Here is an 8,243-nt window from a genome sequence, read left to right on the forward strand (position 1 = left end):
TACATTGTCAATGGAAATGGAGATGTTTACAGATGGAAGATTTTGCTTCTTAGTAATTTATGGCTGTGTTTGGTAAAGTGTATATAGTTTGCAGACTGAGCCAATCCATAATGCTTACTTTTTTCTATCTTATGTTTGCTTTAATTTTATTTATTGAGATTTAATTTTAAATTTCTTACAGTTAATAATAAAAAATTGGAATTTGTATTTTGAATGTCTGTGATTTTAAAATTTCATTTTCTAGAAATTAATTTTTATTGCATTTTACAAAAGTACTGGCCTTCAATGGGTCTGTTGTCACAGATAGTTTGAGAAACACTAATTTTATTCCTTGCTGTGTGGAGTTGGCAAGGGATACCCCCAACCTTCAACCTTAGAATAGATTTTGATAGGAGAAAGGAAACACAGAGCCCCAGAGGAAATAAAATAGGGGAAACAGTGGTTTCAGGGAAAAACATTGCTGCCCTTGTTAATTTGCTCGAGGCTAGTCCCTGCACCTGTTCACAAACCTACCTTTCTACAAACTTTTATTGAACACATTTTATGTTTAAGGCATTGTTCTTGGTGCCGAAAGGTATAGCCTTTATTTTCTTCTTGTTAAAGCTTTAGTCCGGTGGTTCTCAGATTTGCCTACTGTATATCAGAATAACTTGGGAAGCCTTGTTAAAGACTATAGATTCCAGAGTTCCATCTGAAAACCCACTGAATAAATATCTATGTGAATGGCGTCTTTAAAGTTGTATTTTATAAAGGTTTTGCGTGATTTTGATGTCTGGCTTGGTTTGGGTAGCACTGCTTTAGCCCTTGGTCACCTTTGTCTTGAAATGAGGTAATGCAGAATTAGCAATGATTGGAATATAAAAATGTAATAAACTCAATAATCATTTATTAAACACTCCACTTTTCCACATGATGGATACAAAGAAGTTGTAGTAGTGAGGGTAATTAATGCTGGATACGATAAGCATAATACTCTCACCTTAATGGCCCCGTGTAATAGATCTTTGTATCTTGTTCACACAGGGTCCTGTGCATATTTTCCTGTTCAAGCTGTTTCCCTGGTGAACTCTTCTCAAAACAGTCAATCAGAAATCCAGGTTCTTTCAGTTTGGAACCCCACCATCCTTATTACATGGCCTCCAGTTTGTCCATGAAAGAGAAAAGAGGATCATATCGAGGGATTTTTAAATACCAGGCCTATATGTGGTGTGTATACCTTCTGCTCACATTGTCTGTCTAAAAGTAGTCACAGCACCTCAATTAGATGAAAGGGGACAAAGAAATGACCTCTTCCCGAGTGTCTGGGAAGGAAAAGAAGTGGTTTGGTGAATACATAGTGTTTTCTCTGCCACAGATATGTAAAATGTAATTTCTGTTAATCTTTTAAGCAGCCTCATTTTCAAAGTAGTGGTGAATAAGACCACTGAAGAGACACACTTTAAGCAAGTATAAGTTTATTACAGTAGATTCTATGAAGATATTTGAAAGGGTGTTTGCTCTGCTCCCTCTTTGCCATTCTAAACATTATATGGTGATGGAGACCACTTGATTTTGTCTTATACATTATATCATCAGTACCTCTAAGAATGGGTGTATATTGGCCATCCCCTATGAAGTCCCCAAATACTACTGTTGCCATTTTGCATTCCAGAGATTTTCAAGGCAAGTTATCTTCTGGTCTACCTCATACAATCTTTGATAGACAAAAATTCCTTAATACACAAAAGGACAAGCAGTATTGTTAGAGAAAACAGAGATTCCAACTCGCTAAAATCTGACTAAATCTTGTCTAAAATAAAATTCTCAAATCTTAACTCATGAATTTTGCAGTCTCTTTGGGAGATGAATCATCCACTTTTGAAATATCAAGAGTGTAATGTTACATATGATAAAATACTAGTAGCAAATATAGGGAAATTATATGTAGTAACTGTTAAGACATTAGGATCACAGGATAGTATAGAGAAGACAGAAGTCTGTCTGGCTTGAATAACCTTTAAAGGTTTTATTTACTTTTGTGATACCTGATGACAGTGCAGGGGCAAGCTAGCTTTTTCTTAAGCTTGAACAAAAGTAACCTATGCGAAGCTTCTCCAGATGTTATCATACATTGTCTTCCCAGACTTCTCAAAATTCTATCCTTTCTCCTTACCATTACCTCCCATGTCCTGTAATAAGGTCTTCAGTGAAGTATGGCTGGAAGAGGCTAGGGATTCTTGTCTTTATGTTATACTTCATGATCTACAATACTGCCAGTACATTCATTAGAATTTGAATATCTTCCACTTTTTTAGTTTCCCAGATGCTCTATATTTTAAGAATAACATTGAAACTTAAGGATCCCAAGAACCAAAAAACATGAGGAAGGGAGAGGGGCAGGACAAGAGTGCTTTGTCTTACAGCATGGTGCCCTGGAATTCGGTGTAAATATTAGACTTTTGCAAAGCTTCCTTAACATTAATTTTCCTCAGACTTGGATAATATAAATTCACAGTAATGCAACTCCATTTTTATTCTGAATGGTTCCTGGGAGTTGTCATTTACTTCTGGACCCCAAATTGGGATCCTCACTGAATCCTACTGAAGGGTTCTGGCCGGAGCCCTTAATAGCTTCTAGTCATTAAAAAGTTGAGTAGGGCAGCCCCTCCCAAGGCCATCATCTCTTTTATAAATCTTGACTGCTAACTGACTGATCTCATTGATTCCTCATTTGAGCAGATACCACATAATTGGATGCTTCAATATGTTCTTTCATTAACCCTTTTGTCCGTTAATTTTTTTTTTTTTTTTTTTTTTTTTTGAGATGGAGTCTCGCTCTGTCGCCCAGGCTGGAGTGCAGTGGTGCAATCTCGGCTCACTACAAGCTCCACCTCCTGGGTTCACGCCATTCTCCTGCCTCAACCTCCCGAGTAGCTGGGACTACAGGAGCCTGCCACGACACCTGGCTAATTTTTTGTATTTTTAGTAGAGACGGGGTTTCACCATATTAGCCAGGATGGTCTCAATCTCCTGACATCGTGATCCACTTACCTCGGCCTCCCAAAGTGCTGGGATTACAGGCGTGAGCCACCACGCCGGGCCTGTCCATTAATATTCTTATCCAGCACCAGATGATCTGGATCTTCCATGGCTCTTCCAGAATGTGCTGTACTTTTTCCATAATTTATCAAGGTTGGTCTCTGGTCACTGCATGTGTGAGGACACTGAAAGGGAGATTGTTCTTCTGGATAGGCCTCATGTGAATTCAGTTCTCTAGGATGGTGGTTGATAACTAAGTTTGAGGAGCTGGAACACACAATCCAGTCTTGTCGAATAAAAGGGAACTTAAAACTCAGTAGGGTTAGGTGATTTAAACAGTCACTCTACATGTTAAAAGTAGAATCCATAAAAGCTAGGCAAAGGTATGACCATTGAAAGGCATCTAAATCCAAACGTAAATACAACAATTTTATTGGTGTAAGAGATTTGCCACTTCAAATTATTTTTTTCTTATTAGGTTTATGTTCTGAGTTTCTGGGCTGGATCCTTAGGAAATAACTCATCAGAAAAAAAGTTGTATGTCCAAAATTGTTCACTGAACCATGATTCAAAAATAGCAACACTTTTTAAACAACCCAATGTTCAATAAGAGAGGAATGGTTAAACAATTGATAATGCACCTCAATGACAGATTAATCATTTTCTTTTTTTTCCTTTTTTTAAAAAAATCAACCAAAATTTATTTAATTAAGGATAAAATTACTTTTGCATTTGTCTACAACCACAGTAAATACAGTTCTTGGCATAAAGACACAGTCTTTATAATTTAAAGCCTCTTTACCTGCAAGATTACATATATAAAACTCCCATTGTTGTTCTATAATAGTGGATTAGTTAATAAAATTAAAGTAGCTATACTATCTAGAATAAAATAAAATGGAAATAATTTATTCATAAGATGCATATTTAAATAATCTTTATTTAGAAAACACTATCCTGAGAATTATAATTCCATTAAGCTTCAATGTGAGCAAAAGTGTTATCATTTAAGTAACAGCAGTTACTTAAACTGAAAAAGAGATCAGTCAAAATTACTTTTGAAGAGAGCAAAAATATTGGCAGGTTTCTTGCTGTGGTTCTGGATGTTCCGTAGCAGGCTCATTTGAAGGCAGAATCAACCCTGAAGGGAACTCAGTTCTACCTTCAGAATGTGGGGGTTAGGGGGAAAATCCAGGTCTTGGGGGGAGGTAAGGAGGAAAACCCCTCGGTGTAGATATTTCTCATTGCAAATGGAGCATGTGGTGGACCTGGGAAATCCCTTGGTGGAAAATAATCTCGAGAAGCTCCAAACATGATTCCTGGAGGAGGTGGGGGGAGACGAGGTCCTCTTCTCATGAATGGGCCCCTTGTATTCCCTGGAAACAATGGACCTCTGATTGGAGCAAGAGGTGGAGGAAAAAAGCAAGGGCCAGTTGCTTCGTTTTCAGCAGGGAGAGATGAATCAGACACATTTAAATTACCAAGGTCATCTTTTGTATAATTTCTACTGGATTCCATTTCTGAAAGCATTGACCCATTCATTTCATCCAAAGAAGTCATATTAAAACTTCTGAGTTCCGCTGGTCCAGACAGTGTGCCAGAATTAGAATAAAATCTGTCTTGCCTTTGAGGAGGAATAGCTGAATCAGGATATGATTGTCCTGGTGGAGGAGACATAATCCCATGGTCCTGTTCCCATGGAGGTGACAGGGACCCAGTGTAAAAAGAAGCCCTATGACGATTGGTTAACCTATCACATCTTGATTCTCTTCTTTCATTGATAATCTGATGGTCCGGAGGATTCCCTGGACCTCTTGAGCCTCTTCCTCCTCCCCCTGGAAGCAAAGATGAGAGTCTGAGTGGACCCTCCAACAAGGTTGGAGAATAGAGAAAAACTCTTGTTTTGAATGAAGGCCGACCCAATGTTGAGGGACCATATGGGGAATGCTCTCTGCCAAATGCTGTAATTGGAACATCAAGGGCATAAGAATCTTTTTCTAAAAGTTCAAATTTAAACTCTGTTTCAGTTAATTTTTGTCTGTTGTGAGCATTTTCTTTCCTTAAATCATTGAGGTTTCTTTCAGCAGTCCAAGCTGCCAACCAATTATTATGTGCTTTTTTTTTTTTTGAGACCGAGTCTTGCTCTATCGCCCAGGCTAGAGTGCAGTGGTGCGATCTCGGCTCACTGCAAGCTCCGCCTCCCAGGGTCACACCATTCTCCTGCCTCAGCCTCCTGAGTAGCTGGGACTACAGGCGCCCGCCACCACGCCTGGCTAATTTTTTGTATTTTTAGTAGAGACGGGGTTTCACCATGTTAGCTAGGATGGTCTCGATCTCCTGACCTCGTGATCCGCCCGCCTCTGCCTCCCAAAGTGCTGGGATTACAGGCGTGAGCCACCGCGCCCGGCCTTATGTGCTTTTTTGATTGTGGGAAATAATCCATCCTTGATAAGAATGAATAGTTCTCTCCAATTCTTCTTCAAGATCTTTGGCTTGCTTTCTATAGATCCAGCTTTTCAGAACAGCTCTTGGCTTACATAGATCCAGCTCTTCAGTGGCATGGCTGATCTTTTCGTGCACTTTAGAAAGTTTCTCTTCCTTCTCTAACCGGTAATTTTCCTCTACTGCTAATTTCCTGTGGAGTTTCATTTCATTTTCTTGATATAATTCAATCATTACTTTAGGTTTTTGTTGAAGCTTCTGATTCTCACTTTCAAAATGTGTGTTTTCTGACTGCAAAGATGCTTGTTCAGTCTGAAGATTTTTAATATGCTCTGTAAGCTCTTCCTTTGTTTTATCAACTTCAGATAACTGACTATAAATTTGGTTTCTTTCTCCTTCTAAGGTTTTTAAAGAAGCATTTAACTTAGCAGCATGAATCAGTTTCTTCAAAGCTCCTTTTGGAGGATTAACTAAGTAAGCACCATTTTCCGATTCACTGCTCATTTCTAATTCCAAGTTATCATCTTCTGCTATGTCTTCTCCAAGCATAGCAGCCTGATCTTTCATCTTTAGCAAGCGTTCAGAGTCTTGATGTGATTTTCTTTATCATTTAGAACTTGTTCTGTGTGTACTTTGGAGTCTTCAAATGTTATTTTCTGTTTATTAAGTTCACTCGCTTGCTCTTTCCATGCCTCAGCTTCTTGCAAAAGCTGTTTCTGGTTTTCCTAAAGTTGAGAATTTTCATTCAAAGCATCTTTTACTGCTATCTTCAGTCATTCTTCATTCATTTGAAATATGGTGAAGTTCATTTTGGCTTCAGCTACTTGTGATTTGAGGGATTTTGACTCATCTTTTAGAGACTGTATCCTTTTGGAAATATCCACCATCAATTCACCTTGTTCAGAATGTTTAGATTTCTCTTACCTCTTTCTAGATGGAGTATTTCACCCTCAAGTTCGGAATTGGACCTGTTTAGCTTTTCACAGGTTGCCTCCAAACTTTGTGCTTCTGCTGCCTCCTTCTCAAAACTGGCATCCTTTAAAGATGACTCTACTTCATAGCCTTCATACTCTTTTCGAACAAGGCTACATTTTTCAAGTAGTTTACATTTTTCTTCAATTAGTCCAGAAAGCATTACAGCAAGCTTTTTCTCTCTTCCCACATAAAGCCAACTCCTAACCGATCTAAAACTTCTCCACCAAAAAAAAAAAAAAAAAAAAAAAAAAAAAAAAAAAAAAAGAGAACAGCAAAAAATCCAACAACAGCTGCACATATCAACAACTCCCATGGAAAACCATAAGGATTACAGTCTGGTCCCACACTTTCGGGCAGTGCTGTCACAACCCTGCCTAGCTCCTCCAGGACCAGCCCCAAATACGACTGAGGGGTAGCCCCAGGCTCCTCCATAGCACAAAGGCTTCTCTGGCAGTTGCCAAAGTAAACTTGGCCTGTCAGGGGCCACAATAAGCCGCAGAGAACACGCAGCCTTCAGTCTGGAACCCGAATCCGCAGGCAGCAAACAGAGCGGACCATTGCCAAGCCCCCTGCGGGGGGAGCTGGGACACTGGCAACCAAAGGTCTCACAGGCCCACGTTGCCCACCCTGGCCCCTCTGTTACACTTTACATCCTGAGGCAGCGCCTTTTATTATTATACTTTAAGTTCTGGGGTACATGTGCAGAATGTGCAGGTTTGTTACCTAGGTATACACATTGCATTGTGATTTGCTGCATCCATCAACCCATCACCTACATGAGGTATTTCTTCTAATGCTATCCCTCTCCTATCCCCCCAACCCCCCCACAGGCCCTGGAGTGTGATGTTCCCCTCCTTGTGTCCAAGTGTTCTCATTGTTCAACTCCCACTTATGGATGAGAACATGTGGTGTGTGGTTTTCTGTTCTTGTGATATTTTGCTGAGAATGATGGTTTATTGATTTGTGTATGTTGAACCAGCCTTGCATCCCAGTGATGAAGCGGACTTGATCCTGGTGGATAAGCTTTTTGATGTGCTGCTGGATTCATTTTTGCATCGATGTTCATCAGGGATATTGGCCTGAAATTTTCTTGTTTTTGTTGTGTGTCTGCCAGGTTTTGGTATCAGGATGATGCTGGCCTCATACAATGAGTTAGGGAGGATTCCCTCTTTTTCTACTGAAATAGTTTCAGAAGGAATGGTACCAGCTCCTCTTTGTACCTCTGATAGAATTTGGCTGTGAATCCGTCTGGTTCTGGACCTTTTTTTTTTTTTTGGTAGGCTATTAATTATTGCCTCAATTTCAGAACTTGTTATTGGTCTCTTCAGGGATTCGACTCCTTCCTGGTTTAGACTTGGGAGGGTGTATGTGTCCAGGAATTTATCCATTTCTTCTAGATTTTCTAGTTTATTTGTGTAGAGTTGTTTATAGTATGCTCTGATGGTAGTTTGTATTTCTGTGGGATCAGTGGTGATACCCCCTTTATCATTTTTTATTGCATCTATTTGATTCTTCTCTCTTTTCTTCTTTATTAGTCTGGCTAGTGGTCTATCTATTTTGTTAATATTTTCAAAAAACAAGCTCCTGGATTCGTCAATTTTTTTGAAGGGTTTTTCACGTCTCTCTCCTCTTAAGTTCTGCTCTGATCTTAGTTATTTATTGTCTTCTGCTAGCTTTTGAATTTGTTTGCTCTTGCTTCTCTAGTTCTTTTAATTGTGATGTTAGAGTGTCAGTTTTAGATCTTTCCTGCTTTCTCTTTTGGGCATCTAGTGCTATAAATTTCCCTCTTAACACTGCTTTAAATGTGT

At 39.2% G+C, this 8,243-nt stretch overlaps 1 pseudogene; it reads right to left on the reverse strand.

Moving 5' to 3' along the window:
• Window positions 1–4,070: 4,070 nt before the first annotated feature.
• On the reverse strand, window positions 4,071–6,879 carry LOC105493871 (melanoma inhibitory activity protein 2-like; annotated as a pseudogene).
• Between the last annotated feature and the right edge of the window lie 1,364 nt (window positions 6,880–8,243).

Source organism: Macaca nemestrina, chromosome 14, assembly GCF_043159975.1.
Source record: "Macaca nemestrina isolate mMacNem1 chromosome 14, mMacNem.hap1, whole genome shotgun sequence".
Classification (NCBI taxonomy): domain Eukaryota; kingdom Metazoa; phylum Chordata; class Mammalia; order Primates; family Cercopithecidae; genus Macaca; species Macaca nemestrina.